Source organism: Ammospiza nelsoni, chromosome 7 (assembly GCF_027579445.1).
Source record: "Ammospiza nelsoni isolate bAmmNel1 chromosome 7, bAmmNel1.pri, whole genome shotgun sequence".
Classification (NCBI taxonomy): Eukaryota; Metazoa; Chordata; class Aves; order Passeriformes; family Passerellidae; genus Ammospiza; species Ammospiza nelsoni.
In genome coordinates, this window is record NC_080639.1 from 6910750 (window position 1) to 6934297 (window position 23548).

General features: G+C 42.9%; 1 protein-coding gene across 29 annotated transcripts in view; it reads right to left on the reverse strand.

The window, feature by feature from the left end:
* Positions 1-23548, reverse strand: part of MAP2 (microtubule associated protein 2) — a 217984-nt gene that overhangs the window by 80544 nt on the left and 113892 nt on the right. For 2 of the 29 annotated variants that reach the window (XM_059476072.1, XM_059476073.1), the window contains one exon: positions 18006-18065. The exons of the other annotated variants lie outside the window; for them this stretch is intronic. The gene's annotated coding sequence lies outside the window, so the exon portion shown is untranslated. The remainder of the gene's footprint in view (positions 1-18005; positions 18066-23548) is intronic. 29 annotated transcript variants of the gene reach the window in all.

Consider the following 23548-nt stretch of genomic DNA (forward strand, 5'->3'; position numbering starts at 1 on the left):
CCACATAAATAACACGTAGCTCTAACGTGGATTAGCAGCTTTGTTTGCTATTTTAATGTTGACTTTAATTAATTGTGTGGTTTCTTGTCATTCATTTTTAAAGGTCATTAAGTGTGATGAAATATCACATCCCCTCTCTGAGCATCACAATGCTTAACAACTTCTAATGAAAAAACACTGTATGATATAGACTATTGCTCTGCAAATGAAAAGCACCTATTGATCAGACAGGCTCTAGCAAATGAACAGCTTTGTTGGTCTGACAAGTTTGTAACTGAAACATAACATTAATCCCAGATATCCCCCTCTGCTGATGCAGCAAAAGAGGGTCTACATGGAGCTGGAACACTACATGAAGAAAGGGGGTGCCCATTTTCAACTCATTCTGTGGAATCAACTCAATCACCTCATGTTAAAAATCCAGAGGCAGCACTGAGGTGACTACAGTGACACAGAGGCAATTATCAGGTGGGGGAACATAACCGGGAAGATCAGCTGAGAAAAATGTTCTGCATCAGGGGTGCTGCTGAAGAGGAACAGCACATGGGCAGCCAGGAAGACAAATGGCCCTTCTTGAAGGACCTGGTTATGTATCCAGAAGCACTGCTTGTAACAGGGCTGCTGAGATAGTGTATGTAAATGTTTTATAGCTGAGAGGCCCAAAGCTCCAACAGTGCAAGCAAAGTCTTGTATATTTTCTTTTTCATGTAGGGCAAGCAGTCTGGAACACATGTCCCACCAATGACCTCGACTCTGACCCAGAGGGGCTGTCTCTGCTTGAAAAGATGATTCATTCACTCTGCCAGAAGGGCTGAATGAATAGGCAGTATTCAGACTGCAGAACACTTATCACTTGGGATTCCCTCAAAATTTAGGTCTGACATGACTGGGTCAGTAACCACGAGCTTTTGTTCCTAGCTCCTTGAACAGAAATGTCTCCTTGCATTCTTCAGTGCTTCCCACAAATCAGGTCGATTTTTATGGCTTGCTAATTATCACTGCTAGACTTCTGCAGGGCTTCATGATGAAAAGTAGTGTATTTCTGAAAGCTCAGGGCACAAAACTTACAGAATAAATCACTATCAGGCAGCAACAAAATCCAGCCATGGCAGCCATTTGAATGTACACATCTGGGTAGTGCCTAACTTCATTTGTTTAGGAATAGCAAGTTTCGTTCTGCTTCTGTTGATAGAGCATACTAAAAACAATTTGCTTTAATTGCCAATAATGCAAAAGAAGCAAAACAAGTAACTGTCACAAATCAGACTTTGTCTAGAGGTGCACCAACATCTGTCACGCATACAGAGCTATCTGAAATGCCATTAGGGTTGCACAGTTACACCTCAGGAGCTGAGCTGTCAAATAAAACAGAGATAACTGCATGGGTATCCTAACTGGGTATCCTTCTACATATATAGGCTACTGCCTAGGTCAAGAAACATGTTTTGTTCTTCCCATTCCCTCTGTCTGGGTTATCTCAGTACCCACTGCACCAGCTGCCCATGCCACTGCCCCATGGTCTTCAGTCCCTCACCCAGGGCCTGTCTGTGTTTGCTGTCCAGTCATTAATTTCCAGTTTTCCGTCCTGGACTTCTGTCCCATTCAGCCCCTCTCTCCAACCTGCCTCTATTTCACTGCCTTTCCATCCTCACCTTTCCCCACACATCTTTTATAAAATCTGTCTCTTCTGCCCTTCGCTCCCTGCTTCCACAAGTTCTTAGCCATAAAAAGAAAGTACAGATTCAGTCATGGGAAAGCAAAGAACTCCCAACACAGGCATCTCAAAGGCTTTGCTACATACTCTTCATCAGCAGAGTGCTGCCTGACACTCAGATCTGGACTCTGTCCAAACTCCTGGTGCTGCTGGAATGGCTTTCAGGAAGAATCCACTTGAATTCTGGAAGTTTAGATGGAATGGTTTTTGACTCTATGGGTCCCTCTTGCTGAGAGTAATGCAGCGTTCATTTCTCCTGCTGTGGATTCCATAGTCTCTGGTCTTTTCCTCTGGCACTGCCACCACAAAGTGTCTGAGCCAGAGCTGCCCCCCAAGGCAGGTTAGCAAAGTTCTGATTTTACAGGGGAAAAACTTTCATAAGGAGAGTTTAAAATTTTTTGTTCATTGGTTACTTAAGGAATTTCTAGACATTTCTGTTAATTCTGTTCACCAGCTGGCATTTTAGGATGCTGTTGGGCAAAGACTTTATTTTTACAAACTCAAGGGGTGTAAGAGTTGCTAAATTTTACCCTACCTTTTGTTTCATTTATGGGGCTGTTTCCAGTGTTCAAAGTTCTAATATTCCTCTATGTGGCAGCAGCTCTCTGGTCACAGAGAGCAACAGACAACTTTCCCAGGCAGTGTTCTGGAAAAGACTCTGAGAAATCAGAGAAAAGAATGAGAAAAAATTCTTATCTTGACTTGCTACACCTGATATTGTGAACATGTGGAATGTGTTATGGAGATGTGTTTACCAAAGGGTGGTTCCTTAATTAACCAATGGTGATGGTGTTTGGATTGGAGGACCAATTAGGTCTACCTGCAGCAAACTAGGATATAAAAGTATGGGTTTCTTAATAGAAAGAAAATGATCAGCCTTCTGTAAACGCACAGAGTCTATGTAACTTACTACCACGTCCTGGTGAGTTGTGCTGACACCTCCCCAGTTCTCATGTTCTGCCCCCATATCCCTAACCCCAAAAACTCTGAGGACAGGAGATAGAACCTGCTATGAGGCACAGGTGATCCACCTGCTGTCTGCCATCTCCCCTCATTTCTATCCCCTTCTCAGGGCTGTACTGGCCATAACACTCTGGAACTACCCTGACCCACGTCCCATTATCCCTCAATCCTACCTCCCTTCTGGTGGTTTAGAAAATGGTGCCCACCCCATGAGGGAGGCCGCCATGTTGAGTTTGCTCCTACTCTCTGTTCTCTCGTCAGGTCCTCCCCCTGCGTCGGGACCCTCTCCTTCCATCCTGGAGTCCACCTCCACACCTGGAACCCCATTTTGACACAAGGCCCTTCAGGGCAGGCCCCACTTCCTCTGATTCAGCCCTTTCCATATCCCACACCACTGGAAGCACTCATGGCGCTGAGTGGAAGGCAGCCATCTTGGCTACCACAGGCCCCAAACAACGGGCCGTATCAGTCAGCCCTAGAACCCGCTCTTCTGCCAAGAGGCAAACTTCCTCTTCTCAGGAAGAGAGTGAGGGCTCATCCAGATTTGAAGATGAGCCTGAAGACTCATGGCAGAAGATGCAGAAAGCAGCGGTAAAGGAGGGGGATTGGGAACTGGTGTCCCAATTTCAAGTGACACCAGCGTGGTATCGAAGGGGAGCTAACCCACAATGGGAATCCATCTCCCACAGGGAAATGGAAGACATTTTAAAGCTGTGAAAGATCATGGGAGGAACTGACCCTGTTTTAACAAATGCTGTGTTTGCAGCCCCTGTTATGATGCCCCATGACTTGAGACTTATGTACATCCTACTGTCCCCCACTGAATTCATCTTGTGGGAGGCACTATGGAAAAAACAACTACAACAAGTCTTCAAGGACTATGCCCAAGAAGATGGACAGGCACACTTAACATTAGACCATTTAGGCTGGGGAGGGAGATTTCACTAAGGCAGAAGACCAGGCAACAGAACTCCCCTGAACTGTGTTAGAAGATGTAAAAGATGCAGCAAAACCAGCACTTTTACAGACAGCAGATGGGACAACATCAAATATTGAGTTTACTGACATTTTTCAGGGACTCATTGAAGCACACCATCCCCAGGCAGGTCGTGGCCATCAAAAGGGACACAACATTCCAAGGCCTCTGCCTCCCCTCATCTCTCAGGGAGCCAGTGCTGAGCAACAGGCAGCAAGACAGTTCTCCCAGATCTATTCTCAAAGGTATAAAATTACCTGAATTTACTCAGCCTGAGCCCTGAGACAAGGTTTGTCCTGGGCAGTGTCCAGATGGTAGCACAAAAAGTCACACTGAGTCTCCTAACAACCCATGCAACAGACCCCATGCAGAACATCAGGACACCTTTTTCTGAATTCCACAGACCCCCACACACACACCTCCAAAAATTATCACAAGCAATAAACCACCACTGCTTTCTCTGCACTTAGTCTTGCACCATGTGAAACAAAAGACCCCCTCCCATCAAACATTGGATTCCCATTCAAAACTGTGAGAATGAACCCATGAATAAACAGGCAGTAAATTCAGTACTATACAAACTAAGTGTACCTGTGCCAGTATGTCCCTCCTCAGCCTCACTCCTCTTAGCCCCTCTCCGGGCACAGGAGAAGAAGTGCCTCAGCACACAGCCCATGTCCAGCCCCATACCCATCTCTGAAACACCCCTACAGCCATGAAAGTGCAGATGAAGACACAGGTTCAGGGATAAAGACTTCCTGCTGAGTTCACAGATTGTCATAGTTCCCTCCCACCCCACAGCTGATGTCTGCACTTTATTAGGTTAAAGTGGCATTTGGAGGCATTTTTCCAGGGTAGAGTATTGAAGTATTTTCCAGCATCACTGGGTACCCTACATATGCACGGTCAAAAACCAAGGAATTATGAAAATCACTTTTTTTATGACAGAATACTTACTGTCCATATACTTACCATATTATAAAAAGAATGCCTTTGCTGCTGTCCTTTTAGCTGCAACCAACTTGAAAGACTTCACATGAGTGGGGCTGCAGCACAAACTAGAATAATGAAATCCTAAAAGCTCCTTTTCCTGAAGCACTGCTAGGATGAAACCCTACTGCGTGCATGCCAATTGGCAAAGATCTTCAGAGAGGATTTACTCTGGTGCTTTGTCAGTGTTCCTCTGTGAATATTTTAAAAAGTCAGAAGATTTTTCTTGAAGCAGATTTTTGCAGTCCTCAAGACATTTCAATTTTCTTCAAATTTCTGACCAGTTTAGAGGGCTTTACTTGTGATATGCATATAGTTAACATCGGGCTAATAAAGACTACAACATCCACTTCATTATATTTGACATAAAGCCCATGATCAGCAAAAAAAAAATAAATTACCATTTAAAAAATATAGTTGATGTTTCAGACATGAAACACTCAAATGACAGGCTGCTTTGAAGAATGCACTGCACTTCACTTTGTTGTACCATTTCCAAGGAGCATTGCTGATATCCACCTGCAGCTTGTGAAATGCAGGTGCTGTTCCTCCTTTAGCCACAGCAAGGAACTACTAAGGTGTGCTTTTAAATAGAAATTCTATCAATACTAAATGAACACAAAGGTGACAGGAAGTTACTGTATAATCAGTTCTCTATATATGGTTAATATTTCATTGCTCTCTTTGTTCCCTGGCATGAAATCCAACATGGCTCTATTTTCTTTGGCTCTTGACCTTTTACTCTTTTTTTACTGATTTACATGTTCAAAACCCCAGGAGGCTTTAATGTGAAAGATTCCCAAAGACAACAGGAAGATTCATGAACACTGTTCAAAGCTCTCCTTATCATGCCAGAACAATGTTCTGCAGCCAGAAAGATACAGAAAGAGCTCCCATTAGGGACGATCAGTGCAGCATTCACAGTCTTCTACTCAAATTCCCAGACTAGCTCTCAGGCAATGGTATAAAAATAAAGAAAATAAAATAAAGGCATAGTACAAGAAAACTTTTCACTCCACCTCTTCTTAAAATGTAAATTTAAAAAAATCATTGCAATTTAACTCCCAACATTTGTTTTTCCAGTTCACCTGCTGCCAAACAAGACACCTGATCATAAGAACAGGGACAGCAGCGAAGCCCAGTGCTGCAGCCATGGTATAGAATATACACTAAGGCCCCTGGACATCCCCATCTCTGCAAATCATTGTGCAGTGTCAATGCAAAGCCAAATTAGGCACAAAAGGGCAGAACTGGACTTTAATACAATAAAATATATAAATTGAATAGCCAGACCCTAGGCAGGAAGAAGTCCAAGCAATCAACATGTTCTTGAGCAGGAGGAAGAGCCGAGTCAGTCCAGCCCTGCAGCAGAACAGATCAATAATACCTGTGTGGAAAGCCAGGGAGACAAGGAGAGCTTTTTTCTCCAAATCAAGATGTCTCTATCCTTACCCAACCCCTAAGTGCAGCATTCTGTCTTACTGGCAATCCTTGTGCTTCTGAAAATTCTACTCTCAACACTTTTCTGAAGGTGTGGGCTTGGTCCTACCACCAGAGCCAGGCATGTCTGCTGGGAAATCACCAACATGCAACAACAATCCCTGACATACTGCTCCTGGGACAAGGATATAAATCTCCTGCAAGGAAGCTAGGCAAGGATATTTGGGGTGTTACACTGTTAAATACTTCAATCCTTCACTGCTCATGTCCTGTAAGCAGGCTGTAATAACAAAACAAAAGAAACACCAAACCACACCACAAAAAAAATGGAACTTCATGTATTTAAGAGCTAGAAATACCCAGTACATTTTCTCATTGTAAATCAAGTTTCTTTTTCCTCAGCAGCTTAGAGTGAGCTGTATTTTAAATTTTCTAACACCCCCACAGGATTACTGAGCTGCACTAGCTTGGTAACTGCCTACTTGCAGGACTGCAAGTACAGGGCACTAGAAAATTACTGGGTGCAATACAGCATCAAACACAACGCATTTACACCACACATGGCAAAACACTAGACACAACCAAGTGACTCCCATGAGTTAGCATGTTTTAGTCATGTAGTGTTTTCAAGATCAATTCATTAACAGGAGGTTAGGCATTCAAATCAGATCCTTAATGGCTTCATTTTAACCCCTTCCTGCTGCTTTTTCTCTGCGTCTTTTCCTACATGAGAAATACATGATAACTCCACACAGAATTCCACAGTTTCTCAAGCATTTTCATGTGCTTTGATGGGGACTCATGCTTGCAAAAGTGAATCAAAACATCAGTCACTAAAACTGCCTTCCTCAGGAGATACAAATATGGCATAACTGTGATGCCAGAATACATCTGAAAGAATGAAACAGCAACGTAAGGAGTACATTACACACTACTTTAATTGCATCCTCTTTACAGAGAGCACAACAATGGAACCTGGTAAAGAGATGATGAATGTTTTCTGCATTTAGCACCACCTGCTTCCATTTTACTTCCCTTGTCATCTCTGCACCAGAAACCCTGAAATAACCAGCATCACTGCAGTTGTAATGACTTGAACACCCACCTCAATCACATACAGAAAAAAGCCTAATTTTGTAGGCTTTGGTGCTTTTAAATTATGTTTGTTACCATGAGAACTCGATTAAAATGCCACCCACAAGCTTGCAGAAAGGGGGTAAAAACAACAACAAAACAAAACAAAATGAAAAAAATCTACTTTTAATCAGTGGTAGTACACTTGCTGCATTGCAGCATTCTCACAAGCTCCCCAGCCTTCTGCAGTAAGAGGCAGCAGAGACACCCAGAGAGATTTATTTTGCTGAATACTTTATTCAGGAAAAAATTTAGCTGACGGTTCGGTTGTTGTCCAGTACTTTTATGCAATACTCCATTCAAGGAAGATAAAGTAAACATATATGCTCTGCACCATGATACAAGATTTGATTTGAAATCCAGGCAATTACACATATGTTAAATGTGAGGGCAACTCCGACAGCCACCCAGGACAAAAAGGTTTTTTGTTAATATCTGAGATAAATCAAAGCTATGAAACGCTCTGCTTTCCCCTTCATCCTGCCAATTTGTTAGCTTTTTACATTTATGCTGATTTTTATGAATATTTACTTGTAGAAACTCAAGCCATAGCACTGTATCTTTGAGGCTTCTTGCTTCGTTTTTCTGTTTAATTTACAGCCTTACATTTGGATTAATGGACACTGCATTCCTGCAGTCTGACTAGGAGCCAGAGTCTGCACCCCAAGCCTTCAGCCATGACAAATCAGATAATTACACTGTGGCTGAAACAAAAACCAGCAACAAACCACACCGAGCAGCTTGGTCAGCAGTGGATGTGTGAAATGCCACAACTGATGCAGACTGTAGGAATGGCCTGCAGGCAGTAGTGGGCAAAATAATGGAAGAGTTTCCCACCTCTGACTAGAACAATTCACTAAGCACTTACTCAAAAGGAGTCACAGAGCTCTCTCTTTAAAGACATATCTACTCCTCCACAGGAGGGAAAGGATTGCTATTGCGATTAAGAGACCACCTAAACTGTATCTCATTGAAGGTGAGAACAGAATTAATTTCCCCGTGAAAGATCAATCACCCTCTCCACAACATCATCCATGTTTGGAGCGCTAGGCATCCTCTAGGCTTCAAAAGCAGCAGCTCCATGAGGAAAAATCTACCAGCCAGAGAGAGGAGAGAGATAGCATGAACATGAGCTATGCCAGAAACCCTGGATACCACCATCTCAAAAGGAAAATGTAAACTCAGTTGATACAAGGGGGATAAAACAGACCTTTGATATAGCTTCAGTGGAGCAGGCAGGTCTCCCAATCCTTCACTTGCATTTTTACACAACATTCATAGCTGCTCTCTCCATTTTGAATGTTATGTGTAATGTGTGCCCTTGCAGCTGTACTTTCACCTGCCATGAGTTAAGCATCACAGATGACAGAAGGTTCCACCAGAGGAAGGAACAAACCCATGCACCAGGGATGGGTAGCAGGGATACCATAAAGACAGAGATATCCTGTCTGAATCACACAGGCTCCATGGGAGGATTGCACCACCCGGGCTGGGGGAGGCACAAACATCTTCCAGTGACACCAGAGGCTCTCAGCCATGCAAAAACATACAAAAAAGTGTATTTACTTGAACTTAGAACTTCACATGTGGAGACTGTCATAACCCCTACCAGGCAAGATTCCAAAAGAGACTTTTTAGATCGCTGCCAGCCATATTTTGGTGAAGAATTCTAAGGAGCATCTATCACAGGTAATTTCACTGAGGTCAAGAGAATTACCTTGACTTACCCCACCTCCAAATTTGTACCCACTGACTGACTGCAGCTTCCATGTCAACCCCTTCCTGCTCCTGCACGTGTACAGAACTGACTCCCACCAACTTCCATGGGTTGTACACCACACAGGCAAAACATGAGCAAAGCTTGACCCTGCATACTCAGAAAACCATGGCGCATCTTGTACAGGAGGGTGAGACGTGGTGCAAAGAGATATGAGGACTGAGCTGATAGCAACAATCAGACTGACATTAGCCATGGCTGATCTCTATGCAGCCCACTTTCACACTGATGACCCACAACACAGTGTCTGTGCCACTTTAGGCCAGCAGGACCAGCTCAGACAGCCCTTGGCTCAATGGTATAATTTTCTATTGCTTTTCCTCCTCTCCTTCTCCCTTTCTTTCTGTTTTTTCTCCTCTCCTTCTCTCTTTCCTCTTCTTCTCTTTCATGATCCCACTGACTCTGGGATCATGCCCCTACAGAGTTCCAAATAGGAGAAGAATAATGCTTATGATCATCCAAACCTCCCACTGACAAAGGAACTCCGTGTTTAAGAAAAAGCTTGATTTATCCTTCATAGGCATGGATTTACCAGGAGATTAGTAACATTAGGAATTTTAAATGAAGAGATTTCCCTCTTATTATCTATAGGCTGCTAAGACCATGATTGTTTCACGTCTTCTATGGATTATTGTTAATTTATTTTTTTCTGGCAATTTGTCTTCTTCTATCAGGCGTTACCTGCATAGAATTTGCTAAAGTTGATCAAGGGATGAAGAATTTAATGCACAAATAGAAGTGCTTTCAAGATTATTTCACTCAAAAAGAGGTTTTCTTCCTCATAGACTTGTGGCGTAATACAGATATTCCTACAATCACAAGGATTTTTAGAAAGGCAGAGCAATTTGGTGGTTAAGGCACTGAGATCCAAGATTAGAATTAGTCCAGGACTCTGCTGCTCACCTGGCACTATTACCTTGAACTTTTGAATAAACAAGCCCATGCCTCAGTCCTCCCATCTGTAAAATATATACTACAATATTCACATGGCGTGTAACTTGCCTATTTATGCTGCAAACCCTTCAGGGCAAGGGTTCTCTCTTCCATATGGGCAAGGATGCTCAGGCTCCCAACCAAAGCCTTTGGATCCAGCTTTCAGAAAGTTTTGCTCAAGGAAGGACATTTATCAGACACAGCATCTGCCTGAAGGCAGCACAACAAACCTGAAGCCACAAAAAGGAGACTCAAAAGGAAGGATGCAACACTGGCCAGTGACACCAGAGCACACAGGGGAAACAGAGGGATCTGGGGCACTGTGCCTGCTTGACAGCTCTGGGGACAGAGCTGTTCCTGAACTCTGGCTGCCAAACAGCTCCAGTCCCTGGGTGCCTCAAAGCTCAGCTCAGGCCCCTGGTGCTGCTGCAAGGGAACTTGACCCTTAAAACCCTCCATCATCAGCCAGGACTGACAGAATAGCCACAGTTTAAAATTTGGATGTGAAGTCTCTGATGAAGGTTGCAGCCTACAAACTACATTAAGCAGTCCCCTGCTGTTGTTATTATCGTAAAAACAATCAGAAATGTAGATTCTTATTTCAACTCCATAGAGCTGCTGGCCTGACCAACTGGCTTGTCTCTAAATGACTTCTTTCCCAGATACTCCACAGCACTTCCCACATCTTTCCTCCAGGAATCTATATAAAGCTTGCTGCATTCCTTCTTCTGATGGATGCTCATTTCTAAAAATACTTGTACAAAGAACTGCCTTTGGTAGGCATTAAAAATGTGACACAACATAGTCCCAGAATTCATTTAAGAAAACATAAAGCACAAGGTATGCATCAAGTCCCTGATACCAATCTGCCTCCATATACAAAAAACAAGTCCTTCAGATTTCTCCCTGATGTCAAACCAGTATTGTAAACTGCCTGGTTGGTTCTGCTGCTCACCTTAGCTGAAGATACAGCTGAACACACAAATTCCTTAATTTTCTTACACTACTTGTGCTCCTGTTTCCTGTATCTGCCTGTCTGCTCTGTCTATCCACACTCATAATTGTCAGTCACTGTGGCCAATTTCTACCATGTTTGATAGAAGATTCTAAGCTCCTACCAACCACCATAGGAAATGCACAGATGGATAAAGAGAGAGAGAAAATAAATGCCTCTACAAAGGAAAAAAAAAAAAAAAAAAAACCAAGGAGAAGAGTTCAGCCTGTATTTCTCCTGTCTGGCAGTGTCCTGGTGGTCTGTGCAGTAGATGCAGAGCTCACATGCAAGCCACAGCACATATTCTTTCTGGCCAAACTAACTGTCTAAGCACAGACAAGTTAAGGATGAAACAGGAGCTGAAATTTGCTGAGAAAATGCAAAGAAAAGTCAAGAAATCCTAAAGGTCCAAGGAGTAAATGGAGATAATTCAGTGAAGAATGAGAGAAAGCAACACAGGTAAGGCAAAGTGGGTATGAAAGAAATAATCAGAGGCTGGGAATCTGAAAGATCACAGTAGAGTGTGGGAATCCTCCCCAGGGAACCAAGAAGATGAGAAAACCAGTCGTACATGGTACCACAGGAAGGGAATACAGGGGCTGGAGAAGTGGGGTAGAGATTGTTTGTAGAGTAGTGATAAACATCACAAGCTCTAAGCAGAGAGCCAGCACTGGATGCCACCCCACACTGACAAATAACACCCGTTGTTTTTATTTCAAAACCAGTTCAATTGGCAACACCATTTCCAGCACTGAGCTGAACTCAAACCAAGAAAAAGTCCTGACTTCAGGCATTTCAAAGTACAGATCTACTCTGGAAGGTCTAGATACATTTCAGACTTCAAGAGAAGGCACTTTCATGACTTTATCAAATCTTCCTCACTTAGGCCAGAAAGAAATAGGTTTTCTCTTCTTTATTTGATGGTTTTACTGCTAGCTGGAAGCCAGTTATCTGAACATTCACAACCTAGAGGAAAAAAGGGGCAGCAGGGTGATCCAATTCTGTTTGAAGGCCAACATTTACATTAGTTTTAAATGGAGCTGAACTACTTTGTCCATTACTGTTGCTTCCTACAGTGAACAATTTGCAGAAATAGAGCTGCATTACTAACTAGACTTTCGCTGTATTAGGGAAAACATACTAAAACAGCAGAGACAAACAAGAGGTGAAGCTGACCTCCTTTTTTTACAACTCTCTATACACTGGATTTTAAATTGAAACACCCCCCCAAGTAACATAGGATTTGATCCCTTGTAAGCTGTATATCCTATGAGGATACAATTTCCCAGCATGAATTATGGAGTCTCTAAGGTACTAATTACACTGGCAAATACTGTCCCACCAGTGTGTCCTTTCTGGCTGCCCACAGCTCCATGTCTCAGTAGAGATTTGACTCCTTGGGGTCTGCAGCAATTCTGCTGTTTGAGCACACAGCATTTAGCACAACAGTGATCTAATCCAGACTTGGACACCTAGTCACTAATATTATGATAGCTACAGCAATGAATCATGTGCCATTAAGAAGAATCACAGCAAAAGCTGTTGTACACAGTATTTAATTCCCAGGCAGGCCACCATTACTAACCTTAGACTCAAAATCTTGTCTAATTCTGTTTTCAGCACAGAGTGGATGTTCTTATGATTTTTAGCAGCCAAACTGATGCAAGAGTAACTGTATAAAAAAGCAAAACATTTTTTCTTGCCCCAAAAATGTCACAACTGAAAATAAGAATACCAGGGAGCTGTTATTAAGAGAATGGTGCAGGAAACTCACAGAGATGCAGGTAAGTGCAACATTAGGAATTAGTCATTGAAGCAGGACTGCTGATCAAAGTGCCTTGCTGTTTATCCCATATTTCCCACACAGACATGGCAAACAGCAGAACAACCAGCAATCTTATAGTAATGTCCTGAAGTCTTCTGATGTAAAATTCAAGGATGATTTGGAAAAGAACAAAGAGACAAGCCATGTGAGGATCTCACTTCTCACATCAAGACCTCACTTGAACATTAATTGCATGGTGTATTACACCCTCCTCCCTGTCTAATTATTCCAGCTGTCCAAAAATGTCATGGCTAGAGACTGGACTGGATTAAAACTTCCAGCTTCAGAAGGGCCCAAAGTCTCAGAGGGATAAACAACAAGAGAGGAAAAAAATTATTTATCTTAAAGATGACAACTACAGTATTTTTTGGTCATTATTATGAAAGGTTTTATCACCTATGCTGGAAAAAAATGAGGATTCAAACATCTGTTCTTCTCATAAGTGGCAAATCTGTGCCTCTCAAACTTCTCTCATGGAGAATGCTCACAGCACTTTCATTATTCCCACTACTTCTTTCAAGAGCATATTTGCCATCACAACTGCTTAACTACACTTAAAGAAGGCTTAACTCTGAGTGTCAGGCTCCCTAACACTGAACTTACAGGCAGTGCTGCTTAGGAACTTGTGACTTGCATTACAAAGCTATTTACAGGTATTAAGTGTGAACAGGATCATTTTCCTCCCATTTGCTTTGCAGGCAGCACTGACCTCCAGCTCCCCCCTCAGTGAGAGACAGGAGCACATCCCTGGGTGCTACATCCTGGTCCTGACACCAGCCAAAACCAGATGTTCCTCAGGAAAGTTCAAGAGAATGTGGCAGGAGAATTAGGGTGTTTTTAGACAGCAGCAGGGTTTGCTGGAAGATGAACAAGGGACATGTCAGACCACTGGAGGAGACAGGTGATTCAAGGCCTTTGTGAGCCCCTGTAAAAAAAGGGCTGATGTGCACCACTCAGCAAGGACTTTTGAAAACTGAAATGGTCATTTTTACAAGCGTGAGCAATTTCTTTTTCATATAGCTGTAAAGCTATAATCCTTAGCAAGATGATTAGTTCTCAAAAAGGATGTACACAGCAAAAATTCAACTGCCTTTAGAAGAGATGAGTTTCTATTCCATGGTGTTTTCTTTCCCTCCATGTCAACCAGGGGACAAAACTCACAATTGTGAGAATTCAGCACTAGCACACTGAACTGGTTCCTGAGCTGCAAGAGGGATTATGGTGACTTGACTGCTGGGGATGCAGAAACAACTGCAGTAAGGGTTCTCAAAACCAAAATGCAGCTCAACAACTCTCCATCGCTTCCTTCATTCTGCTCCTCTACAAAGTCACTTGGGTACTGCACAGAAATGGAAAAGTTCTGTGTTGGGGTTGCCTGCTGACCCTGACAAAGGAATCAAGCATAAGCTGCAACACACAGGACACAGTTTCCCTTCCTTGAAATGAAACTCTGTGGCCCATCACAACAGAGGGGAAAGGAAGGATGGCATTTCCCTCTTCCTCTCCCCTCCTGTTCTCTCTGGCCCACCTCTTGCATCCCAAGAGTTGGGAAGAAGTTTACTGAAAAGCTGCAGCAAGTCAGGTAACCTGCCTGTCAATTTCTGCCTGAATTGCTTTGCTTCTTGGCTGTAAACAGGTTTTAAGCATCTACTAGTGACTCAGTCTGCTACACAGCAGTATTACTAACACCAGCACCGTCATCATCATGATTTGACAGTAACAAAGGACATTCTGTGTCCTTCCCACTGCTTAATGATCACGTCTCGAACCTTTCAAAATGTAGCAAATTCTACCTTTGCTAGTTCACAGATACAAGTAACAGATTATTCAAAACAGGTTGTGTTCAAAACAGGTGTTTGCACAGGAATGAATGCACAGATAATGGCTATTAAGACAATCAGAAGAAAGAAGGGAAGAGAAGTTGATTACAAAACTGATCGCAGCCCTCCTTTCAAAGGAGGAAAGAGGAGGATTAATGCTAAGTGATAAACACAAAGAAGGAAATTCCAAAGGGTAGTTTGGTACAAGGATCTTTTGTAAGTTTGACCTGGAAGCTGAAAGTTTCTTCCAAGTGAGATTGCAGAACAGCCTGCTGGTTGGTAGGAGACTATTTTTAAGAGAAAGGCTGATGAAGGAGGAATGGATGCCACACTGGCTGTGACATAAGTGTGCCAAAAGCCTCCTTCAGCCCCATATCAGAACCACCCAGTGGGGATGCCTCATTGCAGCCCTCCCAGTGCCAGGCAGGAGACACTCAAGCCAACTGCATGGGAAAAGAAAAGAGAAAACAACACCAATAACGCCACTAAGCTCTGCCTTGCTCTCTGCCAACCTGCCAACTTTCCCTAGTGCTACAACAATCACTGAAAAAAACAAACAAACAAACACACATATAAAAAACCCCAAAGTTAGCAAAATAAAAAAAAGAAGCATTAGAATTTTTTTCTCCTCAGAAACCAAACCAACATTTCTTCTGCAGCTACTACAAGACTACAAGAAACCCTTCTAGTGAGTATCAATTCATATCTCTTTTCTAAAAACTGTTCAGTCATTCCTCACTGACATCTTTCTGTATAATGTTAATTTTCAATCATTGATGAGAGAAATTTCTAAGCCTAAAACCCAAGCTATAGTGTACGCATGCTCTTTACAACATCCATCTAAGATGAGCCTCTATCTAAAGAGGTTCCAGCCTAATTGAACAAAGTATCAGTACACAAATGCTCTCCCTGAGTGCACTGCATGCTCAGCTTGACCTCCTGCTGCCCTCAAGGCTCTGTTCCAGATGGCTGCTGCCAAGCTCCATCCCCATCTCTGTGCCTCCCCTTCTGAGCATTAGGAGGTTCACAGCAGAAAAAGAAATTCAAACAATGCTTACACTCAAAAGGTTATTCTAAATTACCTGTAATTTCAATGTGGCAGAGCCTTACAAGGCTGTTAAAAGCTCCTGCTTACTCCAGATGAGTAAATGGTCTTGGCACCTTCATGTTTTGGGGTCCCTTCAGAGAGACAGCTCACACACAGAAAAGCTCGTGTCAGAGGGAGATGCTGAGTTTGTTCACAATGCACAGGGAACCACAGGGCCCAGGAATCACAGAGCACAGGGACCAGCATGAGGAGTCACTGCAGCAGCCCCAGAAGCAAAACCACAGTACCAGAGAATGCTGCAACTCTCCCAAAGCTGAGTCCTCAGCTCCAAATGCTGCACACAGGCTGTACTGACATCCCAGCCCAGAGAGCTTTATCACCCATTCCTGATGCCCTCTGTGCCACATTCCTGATTCTGTTATTCCTCCTCCCCATCCAGCAGCCCAGCCTTGGGGATGCTCTCACACAGGGAGGGGGCAAACACATCTCCTTTTGCTGACCCCCACCTCCTTTGTCACAGCTTTCCCTGTCCCACACCTGTGATCCATTATTTCCACTGCAAATTCTCACTGTTACTTTTAGTCACAGAGACACAAAGGAAGCAGGAGAGACAGCAATTCTCACAAGATCTTACACCTGTATTTTATTTTCTAACCCTGTGAAGAAAATGCTATTTCTGATCTACGGCTGTTTGTCTCTCTTTTCATTTCAGACTTGCCAACTTCTTAAACTGTTTGTGGTTTCTGAGCAGCATCAAGAGGCTATGGAGCACTCCATGGATAAACTCTTTATTCCAAGAGCAATCATTTAGGTCTGTCAGTTAAGGGAGGGATCTGCAGAGACAATTTAAGCTGTGCACAGCAGACAACTGAGAACTTACTTTATCACTACTGGAACATTATCAACAGTGAAATGGCAACTGCAATAAAAACTGCCTGGTACTTTAAGTCTTACAGGCTAATTTAATCCTTCATTTAGTACTTGCACTGCTGCAGGGGTATTCTGAGGCCATGGGAAAATTCCTGAAGCGTGCAGGATCACTGCTTATGGTGCCCCTCCTGTCTGGCAGAGGCTGGCAGGAGCCTGCAGGGTGCTGGATGTGCTGGCAGCCCCCAGGAGCAAAGGGAGCCTGATGGGAGCCAATGCCAGGGCTGGGGTGGCTCCTGCCCTCCCACAGTTTGAGGCCCAGAAGGCAAATGGCTCCTTCCAGAACTGCTGGGGTGCCTGTGCTCTGCTGTCCAGGAGGAGAAGCAGCACTGAAATTCTGCAAGAAGCACCTTAACCCTCAGGCACATCACATGTCTCAAAGAGAGACTGGCACAAACACATTTTTTGTGTCCCCACAGCCCGTGTCAGGCCTGTGGTGCCATGGCTTGTGAGAGAGAAAAGTTCACATATGGAAAATCAACTTATGTGCTTGCTTTTTACAGCCTACAAATGCTGAGAGCCCAATTTGATTCTCTATTTCAATTTCCTTCAAGTTCATAAATCCAGGAGAGACTGCATGCAGAAGTAAACTAGGGGCTGGTTGGGAAATTGATAGATTTACAGGCTTATAATAGCTCAAGTCCAAAAGCAGCCTTGTACCCAATACATACAAAGACAAGTGCACATGTGCATGTCCACACAAATCCTACACCATACACTATTACCTTTTTTCATCCTGTAGTATCAGCTTGCCTTCCTTTAAACCTGTGCTTGATCCTTCAATTTTTTCATTTTTAAGTATCCTGGCAGCCTCAGAAGCATGGCAGTGACTACTCAAGGAGAATACAGGAGATTGATTTTGCTCACTGTTCAAGCATGATCTCACAGAAATGTGTCCTGAACTGCTATAACCCAACACCTTCCTTTTTATTAGTGACGAGGCAAAGTAGGTACTTTTACCCCCTGAATAAAACTTTCCTGCTCATGCATTTCTTTGATCCAACCCAATCATTTTTGATTTTGGAGATCTGGAATCATTGTGCTTGTGATTACTCTGACAAATCATTCTCATCTTTTCTGTGGTACAACTCAGTGCAGCAGCAGGATGAGACAAATCAGAGCAGAGTGCAGGAGCAGTGTCACCTCTCTCAGGTGCTCTGCCTTTGTATCATCACCATCTTAGGCCCTTTCCACCCAGGGCTGTAAGCAGGTTCTTGCTAAGCCAAAAGTGAGACAGCTGCTTTGACAATGGATACTGTGGCTCCCATCAGATGCAGGAGGCTTTCTGAAAAAATCTACTTAAAATACTCCTATTTTCTAAAAGTAGGACTAATGCAAAAACAGGAAGTAGCCCCAAAAAAATTAAATTAAGCATTCCAGGAACTAGAGAAGCTTTCTCAAGCCTTCTTATTTTGTTGAAGCAGCCTGCTTGTTAAACTATGCCAACAAGTTAAAAGGTCATACCTGGGTAAGCAGATGATGAGATGCTGAGTCTGACTGTAAAATAAGGGAAACCCTCTGTTCCTACAAAGAAATAGAAAAACATGCTCACTAGTCTCTATGCAGCAAATGTAGCATAAACTCAACATTGAAAGGGACTATAAAATGTCCTTACATCTCATGTGTACATTTCTGTCCATGCCTTTCCCTCTCAGTTTTATTTCCCAAGACTCATGAATTCAGATTCGCTGTTATGTCCAGCCTGCTTTGGGACCACCAAGGAGCTGCTTACTCCCTAGGCCAGCACTAAAAAAATCTGGCACTGACTCCAAAAACCTGTCTATCAGGGAAGGGAAATGGAGCACAGCACAATTCCAGCCAGACTCCCTCCAGACTGGGAGAACTGTCAGAGCTGCTCTATGCAGACTCTCCTGCAGGGCAGTCCCAAGCAGGAATGAGGAAAGTGGAGGAAAATGGTTGCTGAGATGCACAGAAAGTAATGGAAGAAGAGTAAGAGTCCCTCACTGACTTTCCAGTATGACACTTCAAAACAGCTGAAGATACCAAGGCAGGGAATTACTACAGTTTCTTCTTTAAACTGTATCTTATGCCAGAATTGTAGCAGAGGGTCTTAAGTATAGCTGGGATAAGTAAGAAAGGTTCCCACATATGTTAGTGCCCTCTTTAATGAGAGAGAAATGCATGGGCAGTAAATGTAGATAGCCTGCTGAAATAGTCTCTGCATGCTCCACCGTCCATCCTCTCTCCTTTCTCTAAGTCTGACCAGATGACACTGAGGAAAACATTCCAGACAGAAACCCAAGTGTCTCCCATCAGGGTGAAAGGGGTCTCCTCACCCCATGTCCTACAGTATCCCCAAGGATTATGAAGCCAGCTAGTACTATCACCTGTATTTAAGGCTGCAGCTTCTCATGGCCAAGACACTTGTACATTTTTTTACTTTAGTTTTTCAGAAATTAATTCCCTGTACAGGGTATCTGACTCAAGTTAATGCTTTTGTTTGAGAGTTCACTGTTTTAAAGCTTCAGCAAGAATAGGGCAGGCAGTGCCAGGAGCTAGAGTAGTAAGAAACATAGAACTAAACCAAATTAAAAAGAAGGATAGAAGGTAATGACAAAAAGTAAGATGTAAGTGTGAAATCAGAGAGAATCATAATGCATACTCAGAAAGGCAACTAACCTTAAGCTAGAGAGCAGTTCAGGTTCCTTTTATTTCCTGGACTGTCATCCTTTGTCATTGAATTAGTCACCTTGTCTGCACCACATCACTGGCATGGGATTGTGCCAACTACAGCTTTCCACCAGTTTGCTCAGTTAACATCCAACAAGAACAGAAAGATTTTGCTGTCCTGAAGGAGGAAGGTTTCATATGGTTCTGACAGCAAATAAATGAAAAATTTGCAATGGAATAAATTCCACCTTACTGCAGAGGCTGCCAGCTGAGTGCACCATTCATTTATGAGCAATAATTAGTTACAGTAAATGAGCTGTGTGGAACTGAGGCTCCAGCCAGCATCAACTCCACCAACCACACGACAAACATGAATGTTAAAATAAGCTAATTAAATTTTCCCTGGCTCAGCAGAAAGATCAATGCTCTTGACAGGCAAGGGCTCAGCACGTGGCATCCCAATCCCAGCCCTCTGATGTGCCAACACTGCCACATAAAGCCACAGAGCCAGAACCAGAAGAGGTGGAGCACCCCTCTGGGGAGGACAAGGAGACAGAGGCACTCAACAGGGATGTATCAAGAAGGATGGAGACACCTGCTACTCATATGCCAGATGGCATTTTTTACCAAAAACAAACTTGGCTTTGCCCTTTCATTATCTATTCTACCACCATTAAATATGTGTCACAGTAGTCTGCTGAAGGTCCACTGCATTAAATGTGATTTCAGTCACCAGCAGAATACCAAAAATACCAGACAATCAAAATACAGATGCCAGAAATGGGCAGCATTTTTGCTGGCCCATGAATTTGCTGGATTCAGGCTGTTATCACCATTTCCACCTCTTGCTGGGGAAGAGGGAAGGGAAGAAAATGAGATGATTCAAAAGTTCTTCTGCTGGAGAACAGCAGAGGCACCCACCCACACAGAGATGCCCACAACTCCACGTTCAGGGCATTTAAACAAAAAGTAAGAAGTTAACATTTAAGTGCCTGGTCAGAATGTGGCACCAGATACATTAATGGCGTTTTCTACCTCCTGTAAGCACCTTCTAATAATCACAGTGCAGAATGTATCAAGAAGGGTTTCTTTTTGTTTGTATTTCTCCCAAACCCTGTTGCTTGAGACAAAAATCCAGAAGAACCTGTCCCAATAAGGAATTACTTGAAACTGGCAGTGTCTTTAGAAAAGCTCTGTGCTCAGATGGAGAGACATGCTGGTTTATTGATGCCCTAGAGGCAGGATGCCAGGGGATGGCACTCTGGCTGCTCCAAGTGACACTTTCCACAAGGGACAGGGCACAATACAGATGAGCTGGTTTTTTCACTCCTAACGAGAAGCTGTGACTAATATCTTCTATCTTAGATATGGAAACCTATGTCAGGACATGCAAGCTCATGACAATGAAGAAAACTTGAAGTCTTATCCACAAATACAGCCTGGTAAATGCATTCAGCACATTTTCTGCCACTGAAGTACATCAGACAGATTTCTCTGTTGATTGTTGATGCAGACTAACCAAGGGCTGACAGCTCTAGGCTGGATGCAATGTGACCAAAGAGTCAAGGAAACCTGCTCATTCTGGCTCTGCCATTTGTCTGTGGATGAAGCATGCTACTTCCTCTGCTATATCCAGCAGGGATTGCCTTTTCTTCTTTTGGTAAACACTTTGACTTCTACCTACAAAAACTGATAGAAAAAACCCAGTGTGCATACACATGCACAACAGAGGACTGAGGTTCTATTTTATGCACAAGGTATTTGTAACTATTCTTCATTAATGTGTACTTACTCCTACTTCTCCTCTTATGGAACTCTTAAAACCAATAGGATTGATAAATTCATACATTGTACTAATTTTTAAAAATGCATCTGTCTTTCTCAGGAGCTGCTTTCCTTTCTCATTTCAGGATTTGTGTATGTTCAAATACTTCTGTATGACCTACCCAACAACACAGTTGTTTTGCAGAGTCACTTGTAATGAAAATTGTAAGGACTAAGTACATTCTTTTCCTAAGCTGTTCCACTTGTTCTCCTGAGAAAGGAGCTGTGCTGTTATCCTGAAGGGTCAGCCCATCCACCCAAGGCCCTGACTCTGCCTTGCAGAGATATCTAGACAGATATCTATAAGCTTCAGCAATCTGCCTGCAGAAATGCACATTTAAGTTTATTAACTGCAGTCTGGGAGCTTGCCTTTTGCTATATATACCTCAAGAGCAACATACACACTATGATAAAAGCCTAAATTGCCACAAATTACTTTTCAGCATTTAGTGCTTTGCCAAACAATGCTGCAAATGGATGCAATCTATTACCACCAAACCTTTCCCCACAGCTTCTTCCTTTTACACTCCACACTCTCCTCCTCCTTCCTACTTTCCATGTCCCTATGCTTTCCCCTTGGCAGCAGAGGCTTAAAATAACAGATATCTTTCAAAGGGATGCAAAAAACCAATCTGGTTATCTGCAGGATAGAATTCACTACACATTTATTATTATTCAGTTTCCAAAGTGCTACAAAATGAAGGTCAAATATATCTGAACCTCATCTAAGGTTGATGCAGAGAGCAAATATCTTTAAATCACTCCAGCTAAAGGAGGCAAAGCAGAGGCCAGGTTGTGCTGCTGTAAATCACTGACCACCAGCAGAAGCCAGCAGCTTACTGTCGTTGTAGGTGTGGCCTGAAATTCAGGAAGGACTGCAGTAGATGTCTCAGCTTGAGAATCAAGATTCCAGAGCCACGCTGATTATGGAAAAAACTGTACTGAGATTTTCACCACCAGTTTGAGTTGGCTTTGGGCAGCACATAACTCAGTCCTTCCCTCACTCCTGGAACATGCTGCTTCTGAAAGCCAGATTAGCTTGTTCCCTTTTGACCAAGCTGATTTAGAAAAGCTTTAAATGATGCAAGAACAAGCAATGCTGACAGTACCATCACAAATTTATTTATTCCAAAAACTACTGCACTGCATCTGTGTTGAAATGGATTACTCCCAACACTTAATTTCCATTGCTTGCCTGGTGACTCATTTTCACTAAAACATCCACACCAAATCTTTCAATAGTTAAAAGAAAAATTTAAAACCTTGCAAATTGAGAAAGATCTATTCATGGGGAAAAACATGTAGAGGAGACAAAGCCTGGCTTGGTTATGACTCTGAGGAGGAGACAGGGAAGACGAAAAGCTGTCTCAGCATCCAAGAATCTCAGCTAAGTGGGGCCTGAAATACACAGCAGACAGGAGACACTGTTCAATCATTTATAGAAATCAAGGTTAGCAGTGTCAGCACATTTGGCCTGAGAGGAAACAGTTTCCTGATCCTCTTGACGCAGAAGTAACTGGGCTGCATCAGTGGCTGCCACTAAGTAAGGATTAAAGAATGGAAACAGAGAAGAACAAGGATAGCAAAGGATAAAATGAGCATGCCAATATTTTCACAGCTTGTGTTCAGCAGCCCAGCTACAACCCCAAGGGGTTTTTTACAGGAATCTCAGAGACAGAAACAACTGCTACATTTGATGGAAATATATGGTGCCTGGGTTTTACAAATGGTGTTTCTAATAGTTTATCTGATTTTGTAACTAGCAGGGAAGGAAATCGTTCTGATGACAATTACCACTGAGGCATTTTGTTGTGTTTACTGGCACAGAGCTGTCATTAACACTCCACTTCTCTTAACCACAGCTTACTCCCCCTGTAGTTATTGAAGATAGGTCTGGGGGCTGTTTTCCTGGTCTTGTCAATTTGAATTTTAATACATACTGCTTGAAAGATGTACCACCTGCTATTTTATATCTATAATTTATTGTATAATGAGTTCCTATAAATCCTTATGATAGCTTAAGAGACTTGCAAGATGGATTGCTGGCCTGTTTTTTTATCAGTTTGTCAGCAAAGCAGAGAGAGTCCCTGAGTTCCTCTTGTCACCCACTGTGGCCACAGATCAGCCATCTCCCTCCACTGAAGGATCTTACCTCCAGAAAAAAGGCTGTTTGCTAATGAAGATGCTGGACAGCAATTTACTGCAGTCTTTGCATTTGCTTTAGGAGGCCCCAGCAATTTCAGACACCCATGAAATGGCTGTATGAGCACAAGCTATATCTTCACATGCTGGAGAGGAAAAGCTCACTAGAGATTCTGGACAGGGACTCTCTAATAGCCATTTAGTAAAACAGAGACCAACAACTCTTAAGTTGGTATCCAAGAGAAAATATTTATTTAAGATCCAGGAGTGAGAAATACTCCACCTATCAGGGACATGCCATCCTCACCTCAATATCACACACATAGCAGATATGTTTTCATACTTTGGTCCAGCACCACAAAAAGGAGTTCCCATTGGAAGCTGGAGACTTTTAAATTTGGGACTTTACA